The sequence below is a fragment of the Pezoporus flaviventris genome, unplaced genomic scaffold, assembly GCF_033815535.1.
Source record: "Pezoporus flaviventris isolate CSIRO_AGI_PZ_B2104156 unplaced genomic scaffold, CSIRO_AGI_Pfla_v1 ptg000023l, whole genome shotgun sequence".
Taxonomy (NCBI): Eukaryota; Metazoa; Chordata; class Aves; order Psittaciformes; family Psittacidae; genus Pezoporus; species Pezoporus flaviventris.
The window spans coordinates 10,551,079-10,577,831 of record NW_026892571.1 but is presented as its reverse complement, the minus strand read 5'-3'; the positions used below and the strand labels follow the sequence as shown (position 1 = coordinate 10,577,831).

Here is a 26,753-nt window from a genome sequence, read left to right as displayed (position 1 = left end):
TAATGTCTTAAATTAGAATTTTGGTATAAAAGCTGGAAAACAGATGGAGAGGTTATATTTTTTTAAAAATAATTTGTTAGTGAGTTTGAGGCTCATGAATAGAAGTACCTAATAATAGCATTGGCTAGAGCAACACTTAGGGTAGACTGCAGCTACATTGGTTTCACCACTGTAGCTGTCCCACTACATTGCAGGAACCTGCCTGTGTCTCCCACAGCCACATCTAGCACCAGAAAGCTGCTCCTGCTCCACTCTTTCCCCAGTAGTCCTGAGTTGGGTTACATCTTTTTTGTTGTTTGTTTCTCCATTCTCCCTTGGACCCCAGCACAGTTCATTTCTGACAGTGTGTATGAAGATCTCCACCTTTCCCAGTCTGATGCAGCCTGACTTGAAAACCTTATACTTATCTTCTCACCTTCCTAGTTCTTGTCCCTTTTTAGCTGGGGGCTACTTTTTGTTTCACATTATTCAGATTTTCCACTGGTCCTTCCACTGCTTTTGGTAAAATTCATCAAGCTATATATTTGCAATTTACACTAACAAAAGTAATAAAGAAAGGTTATAAATCCTTGTCTTGAAATTGCCCATCAAGTACTGGTTTTCTTAAAAAAAATAAATCCCTTTTTTTCCATTCCACAGCTTTACATGTCTTTTTTCCTCTGTTTTTATCAGCCATCTTGTTTGCATAGCTGCTTCCCAGGATATTTGTCATGGCTGGCTTACAGCACACTCTGCTGATTTACAGCAGCAATTAATAATTTCATATCTGTTGGGAGGGGATGGATTTCTATCTTACAAGGATGAGTAGCAAATGATACCCACAAGTCTGGAAAATGCTGATGAGCATTTTTTCATCCAAATCAAAACACAGGGTTCATGCACAGGTGACAAGCTGGAGAGGAAGGTGTTGAGCAAGTATGGAGGGCATCAGAGAGCTTTTTGTAAGTCCCAGGTGGGAGTGGGACTGACGTTCTGTCCCGATTCAGTGGTGTCTATCTTTCCACCCATGGGGTGAGATCCTCCACTCCTGTTAGTCCAGCTGGCCCTGCTGGCAACCCCATGCTGGAACTGGCTGGCCCTGCCTGAGCTCTAAGGTCAATGGCTGAGAAGCTGTGAGCAAAGTTGTGCAATTAAACTTGCAAAGCGCCAGCCCACACTCTAGACAGACCTATCTGATTCTTAACTTTGTGAGCCACCAGACTGACACACACTGTTGATTCGTAGGGAGAGGGAAGGGAAAAAAAAATGACCAGGTTTGCTGCTTTCATTAAAATCATTCTGGGACAGAGTTTTAGTCTATATCCATCTTTGTAAGCTAACTCACAAAGGTAAATTGGAGCCAAGAGAAGCTTCTAGCTTTCTCTGCAGATACCAAAGAGCAGCAGAGTGAAAATCAGGAGTTTGTATAACCACAAAGTGAAAAAAGACCCTTCTTTCAATCTGGCCTTTTATTGCAATTTGAGTATATGCACTGATTGTCTCAGGCAGTGAACTGTGAAAAGTTTGCAAGTGCAAGAGAGGTACACAGACCTCATCAATTGTAATAATAATCTTACTTAGTAGGTGCCCATAAATTTTTCCTGTCCCAAACACTGTTTATTTCACTGTACTTGCATGTTCCTTGATATCAGTATAGCTGCATTTCTCAACACTTCCAGAGCTGTCTTCATCCCAACCTTCTCTGGGATTTAAACTCCTTTGCAGTTCAGCACATTTTTGACCTTGCCCTGTGTAGGTTGCATGGCTTTCCCTTCCCACTTGGCTAATCCACCATACTCTTTTCCTCTAAAGCTTTCATACAAACACACTAAACCAAGCAGCAGGTACAAGAACACTGAGCTCCCCCCACTGCTAAATCTCCAAGCTTGGGCTTGTTTATGTTGCCTAGTTTTACAGGTGAGGGGAATACCTGTCAGGTGAGGACAGCCTTTGGAGTTTTTACTGTACTGTGCTGAGCACACTGTCAATATCCAAAATGCTAAGAAGTAGCAAGCAGTGACCTGAAACATGTAACACCTACATTAGTATTTTCCTAGGAATTCCAGCTATAAACTTGAAACTACTGGAGGGACAGGGAAAGGAGGAAGAAAGTAAGTCTCCCTGGGTTTTATTGAATGCTGTTAGTCATTTGAGGTGACCATAAGCTGAAGGTACCTTGGATAAGGCATGAAATGTTGGATTTTTACACATATATAGATCCCTTTAATAACCTGGATGTACACAATTGCCTTTCAACCTAGAGAATTATATAACACTTCACATGGTTTTGCAAGGAGTGTACCAGGGAGTATTTGAAAGGATCTGAGCCAAGAAGCTGTACAGACAGCAAGGCGTCTGTGTTGCCACTACAAAGTGGATGTTAATTACCTAAAACAATACATGTAATAGGCGAAGAGAAAAATGCTCTCCATTGCCTTGCCATACCCACTCATCTAGTGCATCTCTAACTGCACAGTTATTTAGCCTGAAGGGATCATAATTAGCTGCTTCATAAATTAATAAGGGAAAGGAGGAGGGAAGGGGGAAAACTACCAGTGCAAGAATGGTGGGAAACTTTAGATAGGATGTTTCTCGAAGAATGTCGTTAGCACGCATAATTGCTTCATTAAATAAAGACACATACAAACGCACAGGGATTCTCCATCCCTTGAGAGAGAAAGGTTGCTCGATAGGCACTGTGCGGCTCCTAGATGAAGGTCACCCTGGGGGTGCCAGGCAAATGCCAGGTGACTGCCACGCTGTGCTCAGCATTCTGAAAAGCTTCCCATAGAACATGAAAAAGTGATGTGTGGCCAACTGGGATTCAGGACCCCATCTAACACCTTTTATCCAAGGCACTTAAATAGTGTTGTGAGCACTAGTTAGTGAAGTCTTGCATGGTTTATCATGAGCAAGGTGAAGACACGTATCATTGTCCCTATTCTACAGATGGAGAAACTGAGGCAGACAGTGATACATCTTGCTCCATGTCACTTGGCAGGTCAGGATCTGGCCAGCTGCACTAACCGCCACTGCCAACCTCCAACTGGGTATAATGAAGCTGTTGGAATCCCATTTACATTAGTTAATTGCAAGTTCATAAAAAACAATTGGTTTTATTTCCTCTATTATGCAAAGAATTTTCAAGGTGGGAGAAGCATCTACCCAGTTTGCAACCAGACACTAGACCCATTTAGCTAATTAGTTGGTTCCAGGCTGGCAGTTAGATGCATTCATACATCTTCATACACCATTACCACAGTCTGTTTTGGAACCAAATCCTCTTCTGAGACAGTGGAAATACCTCCAAAAGTACAGGAAGGGGACACATGCTCTATCTGACAAGAGGTGTTGCACCATGTTCCTCTTTTTGTGAATTTTGCTCCACAGACTTTCACACTTTTAATCTGTTAATCCACATCTTGGATCCAGAGCCTGTGTTTTGGGGCTGTTTCTGCATATTTTTTCTCTTAAAAGCCAGGCTTCTTGAATCACAGGGAGGTGAGGGATGTGACTTGAATGTAGTCCAACAGCAAGTCTCAATGGTTCAAAGTCAGGAATGGAATTCAGCTCCCAGGCTTCAAGGAAAACTGGGCCAAAAGGAAACTCTGCTTTTCCCATTCTAGGTTGGCCAGCAAGCTAAAAATTAGGCAAATAGGAAGCATGTCCCACCCTGAGCAATATGGAGACTGTGCTTTTAAAACTGCAGCTAGCCTTTTTTGGTGGTAACTATCTTTCTACAGGAATATGTGGGATTTCAATAGAAGGGCATGTGGGGCATTTTCCATCTGATTTTAAAGTATCCCCTGTGTATAGTTATTTGCATTCATCCTTACTAAACACTTCTTTATCTCCTGAGTTTCTTCTTTTTCCCTCAGAGCTGGGTTTGTTTTTTGTTGTTTTCCAATATCTTTATGCTCTTCTTCCTTTTCCTCTTTCTGGCCATGAGTCTGGCAATTTCTGTAATGAAGACATTTGCTCACATGAAGAAAGTATTTTTGCTTTATATTGAAGCCTTACTTTCTTTTATTACCCCACTCCTGAATGCCCGTTTTAGATCACGCATCTCCTGCAGTCTTGCACATTTCCATAGCTTATGACATGCTGTCCCACCATTAGGATGTTGTTTGCCTTCCTGTTTATACCTTTGCACTTCTCAGTGTCTAACCATGCCTCTGTTCCTGACTACCTTTTCCTTTTTATCCCTCTTCTTGGAGCCTCCCCTGCCTCCCCCAGCCCCCCTCAGGCTTCCCAGTGTCCTGTAAACCCAGAACAATCTCATGCCTTTGTTTGCCCAGAGAAATAACTTTCTTCCCAAGTTACTGAATTCTGTAAAGCTATTTGCAAAGTAAGAATGGGATATAACAGCCTGCCTCTGAGGTAAAGCTTGCTGTAAGCAAATGTCAAAATCCTATTTCAGAAAATTCATGAAAGTCTTACTCTCTGTGGCTGAATTACTTTGACTCTGCCAGCTCCCTGACTGGTCTTCTCTATCTCTTCATCATGGAAGAAGGCTAGAGAAAACCTTTCCATCAAACTGAGCTGGCAACAACAAGCCTTCTTCCTCCCTCTCCTTTTCTCATTATAAATTTCCATGGCACAATAAAGCATTTTCCAAATAAGAATAGGGCTGAACATATTGACAGAGCTAAATACATTGAGCCATTTAGATTTGGGGTTTTCTGGTCGGTTGGCTTACTAAAACTGTTGACTTTCAATGGCAAAGTTCCCACTGACTTCAGAAGGACTTGGATTTCACCCTGTGTGTGGTTAGAGCATCCGTGACCCTGCCTTGTGTGAAGTTTGTCACGATCAAGTTCTTAAAGGTAAACAAACACAAGTGGCAAAAAAATGGCAATCTTCCAAATCCGTACATCTATAATAATTAAATATTAATTTCTTATGATGCTGTAAACTGGTACGATGCTTTGTAACGTATATCCTTTAAAATAGATTTTTGTACATGTAATTAAGTGCTGTTTTTCCATAAAGTATATGCTTTTTGTCCTGAGAATATTTGATCTCAGGCATTTCACCCACTACAGAAGCAGTGAAGAGAGGTCTATGATAAGCAGGAATTTTTTAAAGATTTATTCTGCAAGCCCGAGTAGTTCCTCGACAGCATTGATAAGAAACCTATAGTTTTCTGGAGTTGGAAAACCTCCTGTATTAAAAGTCTTGGAGTTGTTTAGATTCAACTACCTCAGATTCCTGACTTCAGACCTCATCTTAATTTCACGTATTTAATTTAATTGATTTCAGTAGGTTTATGATTTACAGTGAGGTAGGTGGGTCAGGCTTCTCATTTCAGTTTTCCATAAGCATTCAGATAAATCTAGTTTTCTCTCTGAGAGTATGAGTGGTGTGCTCACCTCATGTTCTCACTGGGTGGTGAGAATGTGAGGTCTCGTTTTCTGGTATTTCCTGCATGTAAAAAGTGAGCTTGTGAGAGATCAGATGCCATGGCATTGCACTCCTACAGATGGCTCATCAAGACAAATGAAAGATGGAGATATGTGTGAGACACTCCCCCAAGGATTATCAGAGAACAAAAAATCATTTTTCACTAGCTGTCCCATAGCGATACCTTCATCCGTTCTTCCTAGTGCTGCAATCTGTAGCTGCTCATGGGAAGAGCTGGAGATAGCTCTGCCCATGTCCTCCTGATGTTGTTTCCCTCAGTAAAAATGCCAGATCAGTTGTCTAGGGATAAGAACAGTCACATGGAGATGAGTGCCGTTTTAAGGAAATACATTTTACTATTAACTCCGGAGCCATATATATGGGGAATTCGATTTGCTTTAGCAGCAGTCAGGATTTCAAACTCCTTTAGCTGTGGTGGGTGATGGCTTCAAACAGTACTCAAGTACAGCATGTAGCAGCTGCCAGTTTTGCCTCCAAAGTCATTAGCAGAGACATAGCTCTTATCTCCAACAATATCCCAAGTACCTGAGCAAGACTGACCTTATCGCTTCAAAAATTACCCAGCAGGCAAAGCCTCTATCAAACGTGAATTCAAGTGAAGTTCAGAAACCATGAATCATGGCCATATTGGAGTCAAGTAAAACCCAAGCACTTCATTCATACAAGCATGGGAGTAATTAACTTTTCCAAGTCACAAGTTCTTGTGGTGTGGCACTTACAGTTGCTTTTAAGATAGCCATATATAATCATGGATTCCTCCCAGCTGAAACTGGCCCTGAAATCAGGCAACTGGGCTGTAATTGCAGTTCTGGTGCTGTCTGGGGTTTTCAGAGGATCCCCTCTGTCCTTCCCTTTTCCCTTCTTCAAAATCCTCTGCCAAAGCCTTGCAATGTGCTGCAAAATGAACATAATGCAGAGACAAAACATGGTGTGAGGTCCTTCTCCTTTTGCTACCTGCCTGGGGATGTTGAATGGTGTAATGTCATCTTGTAATATCCCAGTGTTTTAAGACCTATGAATCAACTTGTGTCTGACTCCTGCAGAGGTAGATAAATAAGGCAGGCATGCAAGGGACTGAGACCATGGCAAGGAGTTCTGCATTTAGAGCATTTGTTTCAACAGGGGAACTAGTCCTTCTGCACAGCCAAATGTAAGGGTCTACCATTGTCCTGTGTTATTTCTTGTGCCTTTCCACAGCCGACGGTGGGACAGGAGACCTGTGCATACAGCATTCATTTGGGGAATGTGCAGAAGAGCAGCCTAAGGTAAGGATCCTCACAGCACAGCTGTGCTATCAGCCCAAATGTCAAATGCCTCTTCACACCCTGTATAGAGACTTGCTGCCTTTACGATCAGAAAAAACAGCGCTCTTTCTTTGCATCTCTCTGCTGTCTCTGCTGCAGTATTTTAAAACACTTTACAAAGCTGATGAAGGAGTCTTCAACTCCCCTCCCCAGTAAATGTATGCCCTGCACTGCTGACGCACAGAAAAGTTAATTGACTTAAGTCACACCACATCCTTGGCAGAGCCGTGAAAGGAACCTGGGAGACCTGGGGAGGGAACTTCTCCTCTGCTCTGTCTGCAGGGTTTTAACAGCCACGTTGTCAGCGAGGAGACAGATTTCATCAGCACAGAAGTGCCACTGGACTCTGCTAATAAACAGCTTTATACAGTCTCCCTTACAAGATCTATCATATGACAGAACTATGGGTAGAGCGGAAAAGCATTTTGGGGTGAGGATTTCAGTACAGCCAAGTGGCAGATTATACGTAGGGTGTGTATATTGCAAAACAGGGGGGGTGCCCTGGATGAGTCCAAAACTCAGCACATAATTCTCCCAATTCGTACATTTAAAGGCTCTGTGTCCCTCCCCCAGACCATGTTACAGTACTGAGTTTTGTCTTAAAATTCAGATAGGTAGATGGAAAAACAAAATGGGAGACCTGAAAAAAAAAAAAACTGATGAATCTTCCCTTATGGAAAATAGAAAGCCCTGGTCTCATAAAATTTCTTGTAAAAAAGGGAAAAAGAAGGGAAATTGCAAGGCTAGAGAAAGCAGACTTAAATATGAATCAAAAGTTAGCAAGCAGGACTTGAGAGAGAGTTTGTTTCTTTTCCCTTTTCTTTTTTTTTTTTTTACTTTCTCCTGAAGGGATCTTAGGTAAATAAAGCCTGGCACAAACCCTCCCTCTTAAGAAACATGTTCTGAAGAAGGATGAAATCAACAGGTTGAGGTGCTCTTTACATCAGAATTAGTCAAATTAGCTGAACCAGAAACAGTAGATTATCACACAGCTCCAAATGTCCTTTGTGACTTCTTATGCCAGCCATGTGACACCTGTCTTTGACATTCATCAGGTTCACACAAAGCTCTAAAGAGAAAATCAGTTTCTTTCTTTCCTTTCTCTGGCCCAAGAAACTGTCTCCTCTCTTCTTTTTAATATTCTTTATTTTTTTCCTCTGTCTCTAAGATTTCTGACTCACAGCACATGGGGATGGTATTAGTCACAAGCTATTTCCTGTTTTCCAGATAACCTCACAGTCTGGGGCTTCACGGTCAACAGCACAACCAGGTGGAGCGCAAGGTAGATGAGAACCAAGTGCTGGCAATTGCCAGATAGGCATAAAACCTGCACGTAACTGTTTATCCTCTCAGGCATCTTTGCTGTTGTTGTTTTCTATAAAGGAAGGGCATTATTTTAAGGTTCTTTGTATTCATATATTGTCTCCCGTGAGTTTTCCCAGGCCAACACATCAAACATGTCTTTACTTGTCCTGTTTTCGGTACAAATTTGATCGTTAGCTCTTAAAGGTGAAGCTCTTGCCTTGCTGCAAACCTGTTAAGTGCCAAGTGAGAGGACTATGCTGGACAACCAGGAAAGGTTCTAAATAATTTGCTGCAACCAAGGCATCAGACTTTTCTGTCTCACCATTTCCTTATGGTGTGTTTGCTTTTCAAATGCCAGCACAGAGGGAAGACATACGCAGCTAAGTAAGTTTTACCATCCAGCCTGCTTCAGCCCATGGTGTGGCTGTGCCTTTAGCTGTTGCTTCCTAAGAAGCAAATCCATTTGATGTTGGTTTAGCAGGCAGAGGATTGCACCTCTGTCATCAAGAAGCCTACTTGGTTCAGGGAGGTCCCTGGAACGGGCAGCAGTCAGAACTGCTCTAAAATGGGCCTCTATGTCCCCATCTGTACAGAATTTTATGAGTGCTACATCAAAAGTTCACTGAAGTGACTGGACCAGGTGACCTCCACCTCGCTTCTGCTGCACTGTCCTCCTCCCTGCTCAGCTCCAACCTTCTGTGCAGTAAGCTTGGTACCAGCCAGGACTGGCAGTGCCAGAGAGGTATGATCGCACTTCATGCAGATATCCATGCCTAGCTCAGATGTAACTAACACAAAATCATAGCTCCATGAGCCGTTGCTGCCGACCCAGGCAACTGTATATTGAAGTTGAGGGTGTCACAGTTACCAATTACAAAGACAGCAAAATTAAAGCTCACTCAGGAACTGGGCTGTAATTGCACCTCTGAATTGCACTATGAGGTGTCCTTAGGCATGTGGGATAGATGTAGCCCCTGATTTATTAGTCTGCATGTTGAGAGCAAGTTTGTAGTATTTCCTTTCCAAAACACGTTAATTTTCTAAAGTCTATTGGAATATGTGTACCCACCCTTGGTAATGCAGCTAGCTTGGGGGGAGAAAATGGTTGCCATTTTAGAGCAAACTGTAGTATTAAGCAACTACCTTGGATAAGAAGACAAGAAGACTTTACCTAAAAGGAACTGCAGGAGATATGAAAGCAGAAAGCAATTATGCAAATTGCAATTGGAACAGGATTACTCAGGCTAGAGCCATTTAATTTAGCAAAGCGTGCCATGAGTTTTAATGGTATGAGTGTGCCAGGGGGAGTGGGGCTGGCTGTACCTGGGATTTGCCACTGCTTGTACCTCGGAGATGCCACTGCTGGCAGCAGAGCAGCCTCAGTGCCACTAAGAACATAAATTGGCACCAACTCAGGCTCCACTGGGCAGAGCAGCATCAGTACTGTAGGGTGCCATTCTCATCACTTACTTCATAATGCTAAGGGTCTGAAGGACAGGGGAAACTGCCTTCATGAGCAGGACAAGGAAGGCTATGGCAAGCAGGAAAAGAAAACCAGATGTACTGCTACTGAACCAGCTGGGACTTGGCTTAGCTGTTTGGAAGGAAGGTCACAGAATGTTTTCATTGTTGTGCATAGGCAGATTTGAAGGGAATTGCACCACCCAAGATCTATCCAAATGCAAATGTGCAGCTGTATATAGAGAAATAGGTTACATTGGAAACCAGATTTCTTATAGGAAGAAAACATGTTTGTGGTTGTCATCTCTGGATGTTGTTCTAGCTATATCTCATTCATCCAGTATCCTCATAGCTGCCAAGTTGGGTATTCAACCATGCTGATCCAAACTGTCTTCCCAAACATTTTTGAGTTTAAAGAAAAAAATGTAAAGCAATGAAAGGTGACTTCATAACTACCTTAAAATAGAAGGAGTTGATAGTAACTGCTTAAGCTCACAAATATGGGCTAGTTTGGGCTGAAAGTAATTGTTATCATCATATGTGATTAAAATTAGTCACCAGCAAGTTAAAACTAAGTATTACATACAGGTTCATTGCTGAAATGCCCTTACTACCAAGTAAAGTGCAGAATAAAAGAGCAAATACAGGATAAAAATCCAGTGATTTACTTGTGGGTTTTTTTGCTGTTTTTTTTTTTTCCTTTTCTTTTCTTTTGTTTTTTGGATTAATGCTAAGAGAGCAGAAAGTTTCACACTCAAACATCAGTAAAGGTCAGTGAAACTCCAGCTTCTGGTCTCAGCCAAAAGTAGGAAAAACAAAATGAAGATTTTCAAATCTCAACATGCTAATGACACTTGGGCTGTTCAAGCCATTTATTACTGCCTCTGTCAGCTGTGCTTTTGTGCTTTAAGTAATTTCCCAGAATCATAGAATCATTTAGGTTGGAAAGGGCCTTTAAGATCATCAAGTCCAACTGTTAACCTAGCACAGCCAAGTCCACCATAAACCATGTCCGTATGTGCCACACCTACATGTCTTTTAAGTACTTGGTGACCTTTTATTTTTTGAATGTTTTTTACTTTTAATTAATGGTGACTCAACCCCTTCCCTGGGAAGGCTCCTCCAATGCTTGACAACCCTTTCAGTGAAGAAATTTTTCCATAATGAAAATAAGTCTGTACCTCCCCTGGCACAACTTGAGGCCACGTCCTCCTGTTCTTGGGGGAAGAAACTGATCCCCACCTCACTACAACCTGCTTTCAGGTAGTTGTACAGAGTGATAAGGTGTCCTATGAGCCTTCTTTTCTCCAGACTAAGCAATCCCGGTTCCTTCAGCTGCTCCTTACAGAACTTGTGCTCCAGACCCTTCACCAGCTTTGCGGGGCATGTTCCAGCATCTCAATGTCTTTCTTGCAGTGAAGGGCCCAAAACTGAACACAGGGTTTGGGGTGTGTCCTCATCAGTACAGTGAGGCTGAGTACAGGGGATTGATAACTTCCCCAGTCCTGCCGGCCACGCTATTTCTGATACAGGCCAGCATGGTGCTGGCCTTCTTGGCCACCCAGGCAGAAGCTGGCTCATGTTCACCCATCTGTCAACCAACACCCCCAGGTCCTTTTCCATCAGGCAGCTTTCCAGGCACTTTTCCCCAAACCTGTAGTATTGAAAGAGTTGTTGTGACCCAACTGTAGGACCCAGCACTGAGCCTTGGCCCATTTGATCCAGCCTGTCAAGGTCCCTTTGTAGAGCTTTCCTACCCCCAAGCAGATCAACACTCTCATCCAACTTGATGTCACCTGCAAGCTCACTGAGGGTGCACTTGATCCCCTTGTCCAGATCATTCATAAAGATATTAAGCAGAGCTGGCCCCAGTACTGTTTTGAATAGGATCCTTGGAAAATCTCTGGATTCTGACTGAAAATTACTATAGGAGCTTTTCTAAATACTTTTGCTGTAAAAGAGCGATTTGCACATAATCGAAGTCTCTTAAACACACAGGCTGGCTGCTATAAGAAGACTCCTTTAGTCTACTAATGTCATACCCTTTTCAGTAATGGACAAGCCAAAAGCTCAAATTGTGAACCCAGTGTAACATGGATATTGGCAGAGACTGTAATTATATATGGATACATCACATCTGGGATTAAAAAAAGCCCCACAAAACCCCACCACAAACACGATCCCCTTCAGTCCTCTCCTGACATAAAGTTTTATCCTAAATAAGAAAGGCTTCCCCAGCTTATGTAATGACTCCCACACAACCAAGGAATATCACTGAGGTTTTGTGATAAGTTTCCTCCTGGTGTTCCTTCCACTGACAACCAGTGTTTACATTCTAAGGAGCTGGCACCAGTTTTTTCTCTGGTGTCTTGCTGCAATTTCACCAGCTACAATTCTGTCAAAATGAAGGACACAGTGTAGCCACTGTAGTAAGTCAGGCTAAAAAAAGAATTAGAGAAAGGTAGATAAAGCCTCCTTCCCAACCTGCCTAAGGAAAACTGATACCCCTCAGGAAAGACTTTCACATCTCTGGAAACCATCTGTGATGTTCTGATTGTGGGAAAGGTCTCCTCTGAAAGACAAAATCACGAACCCACTCAGAGCTCAGCAAGTAACGCAACATCCAGTGCAAATGGTCAGTGTGATGGATAATTTCGTAACGGTGATAAAGCTACAGGTTTTGAAGTCAGTAATTTCAAGTTGTACATTGCAATTACATAAGGGAGAAAAAATTTATTCTCTATTTCCAGAAATAGTCTTTTTATACATAGGATTAGGTTAGTGTAGTCTTAAATCTCCATGAATGTAGTTGCAATTCCTGTTTAATAAAACTCCAGAGGTGATCTCTTTTTATCAGCCTATCATCTGTAATTAAGGCATTTAATATTCAAACCCTTTGATGTCATGTCATGTTTGAAACATAAATAAGAAGTTTGTCTCCATCTTAGAAATTAAGATAAATGAGTTGGAAGGGCAAGTCCCCAGAAATCCTTCTAAAAACTATTCAGATATTTTAATAGATATAAAGAAAAATAGCAACAATCATATTAAAACCCCCACGTTAGTATAAAGCTTAAAACAGTCTTATAGGAAGTGAGCAATATGACTTACAGCTCAGCAGGGAAACCTAGACATAATCAGGTTTTACTACTATTTATTGTTGGGTTTTTTGGTCCAGGTGATTTGCTTGTAGTGAGAGTCTCAAAGCACTGAAATTAATTCCCAGTCACCCTCCCTATTGCTATCAGATAGAAAAGCAAGTCCTGGCACCCTGTGAAGCTGTGCTGAGGGCCTGATGCACTGAGGTATGGAAGACACCTCATGTTATACACATCTTTCTCTGCCCCAGTATTTAATAAGAATATCAGCGGGAATGTGGCAACCATGTGGTGAGGCATTTGCCCCATATGCTGGGTTTGGATAAAGCTCCAAATGGGATGTCTGCAAAAAGAGGGATCCTTTCTGTCCAGCCTTGGGCAAAGCAAGGGTCTAGGTATGAGGTCAGCCTACCATGTAACCTGTGGGGAGTAATGCATCTGAGAATGCCCTCCTCTTTTTCTCTCCTCATCTGCAGTGGAGTAATTCTCACTTGGGGCTCCAGATCTCAGTCTACTTCCTTAACATACAGCTTAGCCACATGATTATCCTTCACCCACATTCAAACGTACTAAGGGATGTGTGTTTTTTTCTGCCATCACTCTTCCCTTCGAACTTGTCAGAAGTCTCTTACTCTTTCTTCTGGAGTGAGGCCCACTTCCACTCTCTTTATCCCTCTGTTGGTATCCTTGGATCTCAGCCAGTTTAGATGTGAGCTCTCCTCCTGTCTGCTTATAATTAGAATGTGCACACACTGAAGTTTGTTTTATTCACAAGGTCTTATTGGTGGGTTAAAGGGAGCAGCATGTAGGAGGGAATTGCAGAAATCCTGTTATTTGTAGGTTTAGGGTGGTGCATTGGAAGAAGATACAGAAATTCCATTAGTCTTAAGATTTTAGTGTAGATTCCTTAGGGAAGGCACAGAAAATCTCTTCCTTGCTGCTTGCCCTGCTGCTACCTTGGTCTTCCTTTGCCCCACTGTTCCTTGCCCAGTTAGGCTGTATGAGTGTCCCTCCTCTTCCTCCACTGCAGCACAGGCTTCCTTTTATGTGTTTTTATTCATGCAGAATATATCTGGATCTGGGCAAATTTGCCACCATTGTTATATACTATGAGAGCTTCAGAGAGAAACTGAAGCTGCAACATTTGTTTTAACACCTTGCTTTGAGCTCTGCAACAGCCCAGTGGTCTGTACAGACCCTCTTTCAATCCTGGTTGCTGTTTTCTGAGACCACCACCCCCAGCTTTTAGTTTCCAGGTGGAGTAAACTGGTTCTTGGAATTAAACTTCTCATCCTATGTGGATCTATCCTCTTTTGAATGTTTTAAAGTACTTGGCTAAATTTTTACATGACTATGCATTCTTCTTTTCTGAACAAAAGCCAGCATGATTGATTTGAGTATTAATTAGCACTATTAATCACAGAAGACCAAAGCATGATCTCCCTGAAGTTCATAGAAGAGTTCTGAACAGTAAATATGTGAGGAAGAATAGGTCAAGTGCCAAAGAAATGACTAGACCCTGCCCTGAAGTGGTTATATTCCAGAGGCACAGGTGAAAAAAGAGCCAGACAAGACAGAACATATACAGAGTGGGAAGTGGGTATTCAGGCTTGAATGTTGCTTGAAATAGGTGGGGTCTCAATGGCAGCTTGCTAAAAACAGTGTGGGAGCTTAGCTCATGGTTCCTTTTGGCAGGCCATGAGGTGGGGTTGTGAAAGGCTGCCAAGATGGGTGGATGAAGGAGACAGAAGTATTGGTGACTGATGCTTAGGCAAGATTGTAACCGAATGGCAGATATTCCATTTTCTCTAATCTCATCTTGACACCTGTTTCTTCCTGGGCTGGATTAATCAACACTTGTTGGATTAGGTAAAGCTGCCCGGTTACCTCCGAGTCTGGTTTTAATATGGCAGCTTTGTCAGCTTTTCCCTGCCAGTTGTCTAAAGTAATTTTGTTGTGCTGTAACTTATTGGACGAGCTCAAACTCAACATTTACAGCCTTTTCTGTCTCCACTGACAGCCTCTGGGACTTGGGCAGCTCAAGGGAACACCTGGTGGAAAACTCTACCAGTGACAGAGACTGCTCTGCTGCGAGTGATGTGTTTCACATTAAGCACCAGATGATTTTTCCATCTTTTTTAATAGTTGCTCTAAACTGGAGATTAAGATTCCAAAATACATAACTCCAGAGCCCCATCTCAACAGACCCACCAAGCTCAAGAAACCCACCCAGCTCAAAAAGGCATCCTGTAGTGTAAAGACATGTGAGTGGCTGTTGAGCTTACCAGTGTCTGCTCCATTTGTCTAAATTGCTGCATGGCTGGTTTTGAATTTACAAGTATTTAGGAAGTTTTAGGATTCCCAGACTATAAATGTTCATATCTATTCCACCTTCTGCACACTTGAGCTAAACTGTCGTTTCACAGTGCATCTAGTGATTCAGGTGGGGGAAATGGTTTCTGCTGTTGTTCTGCTCCTTTGCTGTTTTTTTTTTTCTCTGAGATGAAGAATCCTTTAGATGTGAAGTTTTTCATGCTATGCTTCATCCACTTGAACCTTTCCTTCTCAGACTTAAGGCATACTAGAAAAAACCCAGATGTCTCAGGAATAAAAAAACAAAAAAGCCCCCAAACCCCTAGCTTTACATGCACTTGGATCCTTCATTTTATAAAAACAGTCAAGCCACAACCACAAGATTTCACAGATAAGAGAAAAAATGTGGATTGTACTTAATTCAATATTATAAAGAAATGCTCTTACGGGGAGACGGCAAGCTGAGCCAAAGCCAGACCAAGACTGCTGACTGATCTGAAAAATGTGAATATTATTCACACTGGGACACCACATCTCATAATGCTCCATGTGTGCTATAGTATATAATTATGAAATGTTTGCATTAAGTAACTTGGGTGCCTAAATACAGATGTTCCTTATTGACATTAATTGGACTTGACATATCTTTGGCCTGCTTTATAACAGTCACCAAAGCATGCATTTCCACTTTACCGTACATATTCTAAAGGAGCTCTGTTCCATATCGAGCTTATTAAAGGAGAAAAACATTAGTGCCTTAGCTATCTGTCATATATTTCAGGTAAAAATGCAATTGGTTTGCATTACAAAGTGTAGTTGCTGGGGACTGACCACAAACATTAATTTCTGTTATCTTTAATTTTTATTTACAGTGAAATCTCTCCCCAAGACTTAGAGTTATTTTTCTTTCCAAAACTCAATGCATTGTGGTGCCATTTGCTCTGCTCTTCTTATTACCATGTCCCAAATGTCAAGTTTCTGAGAGAGACAGAAAAGAAAGACAGAAAGACAGACAAACAGAAAGAAAGGAAGAAAGAGAGAGAAATAAATTGTTCTTTAGTTCCAATATAAAATATAAATGGCTTTTGCACTTGTTAGTTTAACTGCTCTACATTACCCTGCAGTGTGCCTCATTTCAGTATCTGGAGAGAAATCCTAAGTTTTAAAGAAAACCAAGGGTACTCATATTTATGAATTTCACCTGGACAGTTCAAAACAGGTTCTCCAAATAAGAACCCAAAAAGGCCTAGTTTCCTTTGAGATAGTCTGTTTTAGATGTGTCATGCAGTTCAGATCTAGATCTCAGATTCTTCAAGATCCTTATGGGACCTCAGATTTTAAGCAAACCTTTCTAAATAAGCTTTCTTGGAAATGAAAGAGAGGCTTGTTTTTTGACATTTTCATCTTAACTTGTAACGTTCAGTTGAGCAGGACTGGGAGCTGACACCTCCACTCCAATGAGTGAGAGGTGTCTAAGTGGACATTCATGCTTTTAAGTGATGTATACAGAAAGGAAAAGACATTTGAATTTTGATTTAGAATTCAGACATGAAAATTTATTTTCCTGATACTTAGGAGAAACTTCTTATACGTATTGTTCCAGGCAGTTCATGGACCAGGATAATTGCCTCTTTTAAAAGAGGTTTATGTAAAATCCTAGTTGCAATTGAGACAAATGGAAATGAAAGTACACAGAGCAGAGAGCCTGTGATTTCATTTAGTCAGATTTCTCCTTTTTAGAGATGCACATCTCGCCTTTCTTGAACCAAATAGTGGAAGTTTGTTTTCTGAGTCAAATTCAACTTTTCCAAAGCATGTAAGTAAGTCTTGTCTAAAAGACAAATACCTGCCCTTTCCCTTAATACTGAAGAAGAACTTGTTGCATTACAGGAGCTCTTGCCTCCTAAAAGTGATTTAGAGCTTCTGTACAGGCTATGAACTTTTGCCTTACTAAAGTAATAACATTTCTGTTTTTTGTAGCAAAATGCCACTTTCCATTCTAAAATTGGAGGAAAAAAAAAAAAAGATAAATTGCGTTTTCCCTTTGATGCTACCATTGCCAATTAACATGATTCCAAGAATCTTCTGCTTGGAATATATCTTTTGGTTTCCTCATAACAATTTAAGCAAGACAAGCATAAGATGAAAAGGGAGCTTCCCAAGTATGTACAAACATTTATTATGAAGGGAAAAGTCCCGTGGAAAATTTTCCACAGCACAAGTCATTGTTTTGAAATATATTTCAAGACTAAGCATATCTGATCATATCCAAGGCAGGAATACTGCTGTTTATAGCGTCACTGTGAGCTGTGAAGAATATGGTTTTCAGATACAGCTAGAAATTGATGATGGAGTACTAGTGTCCAAAAGGATCAGTGGATTGTTTTTGAAGTGAGAAAGATAAAAATGATGTAATATTAAGGAAAAAGCCATAGTCGCTTTGAAATGTGGAAAAATGAACCGAGCAAACTCATACATGCTTGAAGCTGGGTGCTTTAACACCAAGCAGTTTATACGTTTTCAGTTGCATTCAGCTGGTGAGATGTTGCTGTAGTGGAGAGTGACATGAATAAAAACATTCCTGTTTCTTTCTACAGACCATGCCAAATGGACAATAAATACCTGACAAAATAATCTAGAGTTCATCAGAGGTCATTCGGTGAAGTTTTTGTCCAGGCATGTACATTACAATGAACTGACGATCTGCTGGGATGTTTCATTTATTATTTTTTTCTTTTAAATGCCTTTTATATCGATCCTGCTTTTTAATTACTAACGTGATGATCCATGAGCAGAAATATGCAAAACCTCAAAGTCATTCAGCACCTCTCTTATTCCCAACCAGCTACTGAATGTCCATGGTCAGGTACATGCATGGTCTGCTCCAGGATAATTCCGATGTTGTTTAGGTGAAAGCTCGTCTTCTCGTCCCATCTCTGTTAATGCCAACACAGCAATTCCCTTATCTACAGAAGAAAATAGTTCCACAGGCAGTTGTTTTTTCAGCAATATCTAGCTATGTAAAAATACATTTTACTTTCTCAAAGGATTGTTTTTAACCTCTACTGGAGGTTATTTTTATTTTTTTTTACCTTGAAGATGGTAATCTCTAGTAAAACAAAAGAAGAAATTTTCTTCCTTAGTGTTTTCATACAGAGTTTTAAAGAGGTACAATTAAGATCCGAGACAACATAGCCAGTAATAACTCACGACAATAGTAGCGCTGCTGCAGTGGACAATCCTGCTCATCTCTAACACCTATTGTGGATTCCAGCTAGTTAGTTTTAGACAAGTCCACAAGCATAAAAAGGTTCTTTAAGGCCACAATGAGCTACCAGCACACAAACAAAATGCTCAAACTCCATTATAGAAGGATGCAGTAAACTCTAGTTTTCTTCCAGTACTAGCATATCTTGTTAAGAAATATCATTCAAGGGAATTAGGAAACAAAATGCAATCTTTGCCTTGCAATTCACATATCCTTTCAAAGAACACACTGATACACCCTGCCCACAGTTTTGCATATATTCTGGGAAAACACCATCAAATTTGGGCAGAGCAAGCAGATTGCCAAGAATTCCTTCCAAGTTTGGAGCATGGGCCCAAAAGTCTTTAAGTAATGAATCACCTCAAATTCTCCATAATGGCCCCAGCAGCAGCACTCCTAAAGCCAAGATGCAAGGTTCACCTTTCCTTGTCCTACAGGAGAGGCACAGACTTGCAATTCAGAGGTGCCAAGAATCAGGAAAATATTATATGTGAATTACAGCAAGATAAACTGGACCCATGGCTTTGAGAATGAAAACATATTGCAATTAAAAGATCAAAGGCAATTCAAATAAATCAACTCTGTTTAAAGGGCTAATGCCAGGAACAGGCTTCCCTTTCCATGATATCAGCAATCTTCTTGTACATGCCATCCTAAGCTGTCAGTGCCCTCCAGGATGCTGTGACTTGGCCTCCATACTATGCGGTTGGGCAGCAGGGTTGCAGAAGAAAGGATATTTCCTGCTTTTAACCTCAATCTGTCTCTTGATGGTATTTCAGTATTGCCTGCGGATTTTTTTTCCCCTTAGCCATACATCTCACAGAGCACCCCAGGCAACACATATCTGCAGGTGGACAGGTGGGGATTTGTCAGAATGTAACAAAATACAAATGACAAATTCTAAATGTTTAAGCCAAGGAAGTCAAGTTATGACAGCTTGTTGCCAGAAGTATTTGTATCAGTGGGTGTGCTGCTCACTGTGCCCCTTGTATTCCTTTATACATCTGTTATGATGAGAAAGATGGGCTTAAATAAACAAACTGTCTATCAAGCAAATAAAACCACACAACTTTCAAATAGTATCACTGTGCTTCCTATGATCTCCTCTTTCAAAAACTGCATCTCTGATAGACCTACATCTCTGATTTAATGTGTCAGACCAGACCTGCATGCCAGAGGGAATTACTGGTGGTAGTACAGATAAAACGAGATGATTCAGATCCCTTTTTCGAAACATGCTTTGTGTATGTCTTAATGCCCAGAGTCAGGGAGGGTGAAGTACTTGAGAAACAATGGCAGAGCCAAGAAGGGACCATTTCTGTTTTGGAGAGAGCTTATACAGTGGAAACAGAGCCACTCACATCTTGTCCATATATTGCTGGACAAGCCTAGTGAGACCATACTTCCTGAAGAGGTAAATCAGTGTGTCTCTGCAACATTATAAATTAGGTCATGGCAGTCACACAGGAGCTGCAATAAGCTCAGGATCTGAAATAAGGGTTTCTCATGCTCAGGAAATAGGAGAGGCAACCCACAAAGGTGTCTGTAGACAGACTCTCTACAGGACACCAGCTGGTGTACGACTTGACCAAATTATTCATTTTTGAGGCTGCTGTGAGTGATTTACTGCAAACTAACAGGATCCTGGATCTCATAATCACAACAAAAGGCAGGGGTACTTTGCACATGGCTAGAGGCAGCTGCTGTAGCAGGATTTTTGTAATCAAAATAGAGGCCGTAATTAGGAGATGCAAGGTGTGATGCTGTCTCCACTGCTTGCTGTTACAGAGCTACCTGCTGTGCTTCACATTGCCACTGGTCACCCGCTCGGGCCCATGCGGTTGGCTGAAAAGACTCTTAAAATTGCTCAGACAGCAGAGATTGCTGCTTTGATCTTGAAACAGACAATTCCCTTCAATCCTACAGCCATTTCTCTTCCAATGCCAAGAAGGGAAGTAAGGTTGAAGAACCGTTTTTTTTTAAGGCAGCATGAGCTTTCAGAAAATCCCCAAATACTGCAGTGGGAGAAGAGGCTTTTTTTTGTTAGTTGGAAGGAGAAGTCATGGAGGCAGCAATTTAAAAGGACATTGAAGGGACTTAGTCTTTCTGAAACGTCTGTCTCTTCCTGAATTTTGAAAAATAAGTCCTTTGTTGAAGAAGGCAAAAAACAATGGTCTTCCAGCTTGTCCTACATTTTACCTGCAGAAATGAGCTGTGTCTGAAAGGAATACAAGCAACTGCCTTGTTTGAAGCAGCAGCTGTTAAAGGATCATGGGGAAGGCTGGTGCAGAGGTGGAAGGGAAGGGAATGAGTATTATTATTTTTCTGCATTTTGACCCCATTAGACATTCCAGGCATAGGTCAAGTGCAGCAGTTTATCTTCACCCCAGGGAGGAGTCTGATCTGTTGACTTTGATCTATCCTGTGGTGATGAGTCTGATAATGTTTCCATCTGAGAGCACTAAAGAAAGTCAATAAATAGCAAAGCAAAAAATTCCACCTTTGTCATTAACCAGAATAGGAGGGGGGGGGGGAAGGGGGGGGGGGGAAGAACCTTGAAGTCCCTATTGTGTAGGTTTTTTTTCCTTAAGAAGCAGTGATAGGGTCATTAAATATGATTTCCACTTAAAAACTCTCTATCCAACTACTGTCTTTTAAGCATCATTATACTTGATTAAAAGGGATCCAAATAAGTATCATTAGTCAAGAGATCCTAATTTCCAAATGTTTCCTTGTTTGCTGAAGTTTTAAACTCTTTAAACTCTTGAATGTCAAACTACAGAGCGACAAATGAAATCAAGAGTAAGGCTGTCTACAGACTGTATTCCTGATTTCAGTCTTAATTATTAACCACAGGCAATTCTATTTAATCCTTGAAGAAAGGGGATGCTTTTACTTGGGCTCCATCAGGAGCTGATCACAGACAAACTGCAGCTTCCAGAGTCTTTGGTTGCCCCCATGCTAGGAGAAAATATGTTTGGACCAGCTTCTTTCACAGTGGGATAGGTCTGTTTGGCTGGCCAGGACATTGAATGGAGGAGGCCAAGAATCAGCTCTCCAGGAACTTAATTTACTCCAAACGGTAACGACACAGAGATACGCAGCTCCCAAAGGACTAGCCACTTGGCTAACCGCTTGCAGAACAAGGACAGCCAGACACAAAGGTTGCTTCTCCCTCCCTGCTTTTAACATGGAGAAGATGATTAAGTGGTTCCTTATATCTGCCCCTGCTCAAGGAAGAAGCCAGGATCAAATATGTCCTCTATGAGAGAAGAGTTAAACAGGGTGTTACCAATGTGATAAAAGCACACTTAAAAATCCTAATCTGTATTAAAAGTAACATAATTTGAGACAAAATGTTCTTGCAAGAGTAGCTTTATTCCTGTATCTCAAGGAAGTTTCTACGTCTGACTTCCTAGAATCACCAAATTATCTGGAGCAATTTATGATTAATTTTCTTTAAAACATTTTCCAGTCTCTGGATATCTTCAGGAATTTAACTTTTTCTTTGATCTACCTGAACCTTTCAACTCCCAATCCAGTATGAAAGATGAACAGTTTTTACTGGTTAAAAAGTTCCACAGAACAGGTTTAGAGTGGTTTTATTTTTTAAAATTTGGGTTTTGACATTTCTAAATGAAAAGATTTAATTCAGTGAAACTGAATCTACTAATCCATATCATGGGAGTTGTAGCCTTAGCCTCAGCTGAGTTACGTCACAGTGAACTGGAGGAAGACTGTAGTGCCTGACAGAAAATGCAATACATATGGAAGAACATGACCAAATGAGGACAAACCACATTCAGGTCCCAAGAGACAGCATGTGCGTTCAAGCAAAACCTGGCTTTGCCTGCACAATAGTTCAACTTCCCAGGACTACACAAATTTCTACTCCTCCCAACCCTATTCAGTGATCATGGGATGCTAGTCTGGCACCTGAGCGGTGCTCCTTCACGATGACCAGGACAGGAAATAAGAGTGGAGTTCCCAGACTCCGTGCAGTGGCCAGTAGAAAGCTGGCAGGGCTTAAATCCTTGTGTGAAAACCAAGCAGAGAGGACATTCTACCACGACACTAGCCTCATAGCCTTTATTAATCTACTTCTGGTTGCCTACAACATCTGAGCGTGTGCTGGCCAAGACGTATCTATTAGATCTTTATAACTCATTAGAGGAGAAAGCTACCTTGTCTAGTTTTGAATTTGTGATGGTGGAACATCTTAGGATTGATTCATGGCATTTTGTGATGGATAAGTTCTTCCAAATACCTCTAAAAAAGCAAGGCAGACCAATAAGACAATAAGTTGCCTTCAGAATACAATTGCAGAGAGCAATTTTACAACAGAAGCAGGAGTAGGTCACTTCCATCTAGTATAAGCTTGCTGTCATTAAATTGCTCTTTTATAGAAAGCTGAACTTATTCTTTGTAAAACAAAATCCAAGAGAGAAAAAATGGAAACAAATCTGGGGCAGCTACAGAAGCTTTTTCACCCTTACGGAGGTACACAAACCTCCAGCAGCGGGCTGAACTCTCTCTAGGAAGAAAAATAAAACCTCAAATCAGCACATTTGCAGAAAGTGGTGCAAAATGGAATAACATCAATTTCCTATTACACGATTTCTTTCTCGCAAAACATTTAAAACTCATTTTTCCCTCCCTTTCTCCTACAGTTCTGGACCCTGTGCAAAGGAAGTCTGGACATTATTACTATAAGTGTGTCCCTCAGGACTCAGACTCACAAACATTCTCTGATCCCATATAAACAGGATAATGTGTTGGGCTGTTTGTTTATGCCACACTGTAATTCACCCTTTGACATAAACCAGTTTCAAGTGATTTTTTCCCCCCTCTCCTTGTCTGGGAATCAAACATCACCTGCAGGTTTCCTTGCATAATTAGATAACTGTAATAGCAGAATATTGGCCAGTAGCTGAATAGTTGCAGCAAGATCATGGTCTTGATGAAAAGGCAATAAGGACTACCAGTATGTGCAACTGCTGCCACAGAAGGTGAACCTTGTGGTGTCATCTGGGTAAAGATAGGAATCAGCATTCATTTATCTCCAGCCCAAATGGCTATTGCAGTGGCTAAACCTCACTAATGCTTCAAATAGCTGACTGTGTACATTACTGATCAGGATCCTTTATCATTCCCCTGTCTTCTTCTGATGCTGTTTTTCCTTCTGTTGCTACTACTCTGTAGGATAGTTCTGACCCTAAGTATGGTGGTTGGCTGGAAAAGGCAGAATTATGAGGTCCTTTTTAGTCAGCAAAGGCAACTAAGTGGTAAAAGCAATACTGAGAAGCAACAACTGGCTTACAGGGGCATTCCCACCTTACTTCTGGCAGAGCTATGCTGACATTGGAAACCGTGAGAATTCATAGGGAGGGAAGAACCATGCAAATAACTCCAAGTGGTAACTAATATATTCATGTTTCTTAAATAGAGTGAATGTCTAGCCCTAAAACTGGGGTTCACAAGGGAATGCAGAGACAGAAAACACCTACATGTCTAAAGGAGCTGACAAGTACTCACTGAGCTTCAGGGATATCTAAGCAATTTGGACCCATAACTTCCATGGATTTCAACATGCATCTATGTTTCAACATGCATCTATATGCATGTAAAACTCCTCTCACAACTTCATTCAGTTGAAATTCAGATAATATTGATGAATAATTCAATTAGGTTTTTATTTTACTCAAGATCATGAAACAAACTGGTAGGATGAGTAATGAAGCATGTTCTCTTTTCTATCCTCATAACTAAAACACTAAAAGATGTTAATCAAGTATAGAATCTTCCTATTGCACCCTAGGTAGGCAGGAAAAGTTAGTTTATCTGCACCCAGATCTCAGTGCTGTTCTGTTCCCAATTAAGAATGTATTTTGGGAGAAAAATGTAATTTTTTCCCCTCCACCAGGTTGTTTCTGATTTTAACCATGCTCTACAATCCCTCTCTGTTTCTTAGTAATATCTTTCTTTTTATTTCTCAAAAGGAAAGTAACAGACAGCTTAGAAACACATCAGTGAAGCAGTGTTTATCCCAAGGGCATCATATTAACATTTCTTGGAGGACTGAGTGTTTGTAGTTCTCTGATAAACAGCTTAGTCTTTCCCTTAGCAGTTAAAAAAAAAGTGGCAATAAAACTCTCTTTGGGCAATTGGTTCGTAGAGCCCAGAGCTCTTGCATATACCAATGCAAGTGGCAGACAAAGCTTAGGGAAAAGAGAGGTAAATCAATATTGCTATTGTGCAGTCAGGATGGGAATGCAATGCTCCTCCCAAGCTCAGGAAAAAAGGTGGAAATTCCTCAGGAGCTCTGAGTGATAAAGATTGTTCAAAAGCTGATCCAGGCCCTAAGTTTACCCTGGTCAGTTTGAAAATATTAACACTTTTCTAACTTTAACTATGGACTCAAATAAAACCCAACCCAGACCTTTCCCAGGCAATGGTTGTCAAGATTTCAGTCTGTAACCTTGAGAAGGATAAACTCAGAGCACAGAAACAAACTCAGATCTAGCCTTCAGAGGAGAGGTCAGGCTGATGCCTCTCTCTACTTCATTTAACTAGATCAGGGTGTATCTGAGTCCAAGCATTTTTGCACTTCCTTTGATCTCAGGAGACCATTTTCAGGTGCTGCAGTACAAATTGCCTTCTGTTTTTTGACACAACTTTAAATGTATGGCTCAGCCTTCTGATGAATCCATGAAGAGCTGAGATCAGTGAACAAACTGCCACAGCCAAAGGAGCACCAAGAAACTCCCTCTAAAAATGTTGCTTGGTAGATTTCCCCACCACCAGATCAGGTCTTCCTCCCTCTTAAATGCTTGGGCTTGGATTAGAAAGTGAAACTATCAAGGTGAACTTTTGTTCCTGCTATAAATGGACCTGTCCAGCTTCCACTAGAAAAGGCAAAAGACTGCTCCATGATATTTTAATCTTCCGGATATGCTATGGAGCCGTCAATGACCATTATTTCTGTTTGTTCATATCCCCTTTCCTGAATGTGCTTCTGTAAACATATTCAAAGCTCATAAAATGTTAATTAGGGATAAAAATAAAATAAATAAGGCAATAATCTGAACCTTCCAGTCCCTTTTGGCCCAGAGTATGTGCTTGCTGTTAACTGTTTCCAGACCATCCACAAACAAGTGAAAATTTACCAGAACAAGCATCCTTATTCAAGCCTTTTTTTATGATGCAATGAAAAGAGAAGCATAGCCCAGTAAATCATATAATTAACACAAGCTTGGTGCTTGGCGTGTGAAATTAACCCAGGGAATAAACAAGTGGCTGACTTAATCCCACTGAAACTCCCGCTGTGCTCTGAGAAGCACTGGCTGTGCAGGCACTGGGATGTTGCCTCTCCCCTAATGGGGCAGGGCGGTGCTCACCGTTCGCTCCGCAAATGTAATGCCATGGTAGAGGTGAGCTACAGGTCCTGGAAGACTTTTGAGACATCTCTGGGTGTCTGAGTTAGATCAAGGTGTGATTGTGGCAGCAGGATGTGGAGACACAAGCTGGAGAGAGTCAAGGATCAAGGTGAATTGACAGTCATGGGTGAGCACTGTGCAAAAATCTGTATAAGGTTACTCCTGTACTGAGGAGTTTATCATAGGAATAAACCTGAAAGAATAAGTGGAAGAGGGTTAAGAGAATGAAGGAGGGGTGATGTGTCAAAGGTCATTGGTGAAAGCAAGACCAAGACCTGGGCTTGTGAATCCCTGCCTGGTGTCCTGAGTTAAACAGGTGACTTCATATTACTTCTGTGGAGAGCACCAAACCTTTGCAAAAGCATAACTATGGTCACACACACATATATCTACACACATACATATATAGAGTGAAGAGAGCTTCCTAGCATGGGAGCATTGCCTGCTTCTGAAACAAAAATTCAAAATGCTTAGCACTTTACTGTCATTAACATAGGACTTAAAACAAGAATAGCCAAGTTAACATCATTTAATAGGTATTTTATCAAGGTGTGTTCTTGATTTTGATGAAATTCAGTGCTACGAAAGTGGGAAGAAATTTCTAGAACAGCTGAAAATGACTGAAAATATAGTGGGTTTGTGGATTGCTTTTTAACCTGTTCGTACAGTAAGGGAAGGCTCACCTCTAACTAACAGTTTCTGGTCAGGGCAATTATAAGGCAATTTCTTTTAAAACAAAGCATGGAACACAATGTTCGTCAGTAATATGAGCAGAAATTTTCTAGAGAAAAATGTTTTGAATGATCCCGGTGAAATTCTGTGGAGCAGGAGCATCAGTTCATTCTGGCAATCAGAATTAATGTTGTAAAGCACCAACCTAACATAAAGATTTGTCAAATGCTTGGACAGGCTGGGATGGTGATGGCTTGACTGAAGATTAACGGTTTGCTTTTAAAATAGACCATATTAGTCAGTCAAAAGTAATAAACAGCTGGTCTGTAATTTATCCCGCATTAATTAGATTTTAAAGAAAGACTTCTCACTAAAAAACAGGTTCCTGATTGACACCTATCATTAATCTCAGAAGAAGGCAAAACCAAAGAGACCAAATTCTCTTCTCCTTTCCTATGCATGACTCTGCACCTTCCTCAAGGGTGCAGTGAGC

At 41.1% G+C, this 26,753-nt stretch overlaps 1 long non-coding RNA gene across 2 annotated transcripts in view; it reads left to right on the top strand.

Moving 5' to 3' along the window:
* The window catches only part of LOC133270990 (uncharacterized), a 169,068-nt gene that overhangs the window by 13,651 nt on the left and 128,664 nt on the right, over window positions 1-26,753 (top strand). The gene's annotated exons all lie outside the window — the stretch shown is intronic.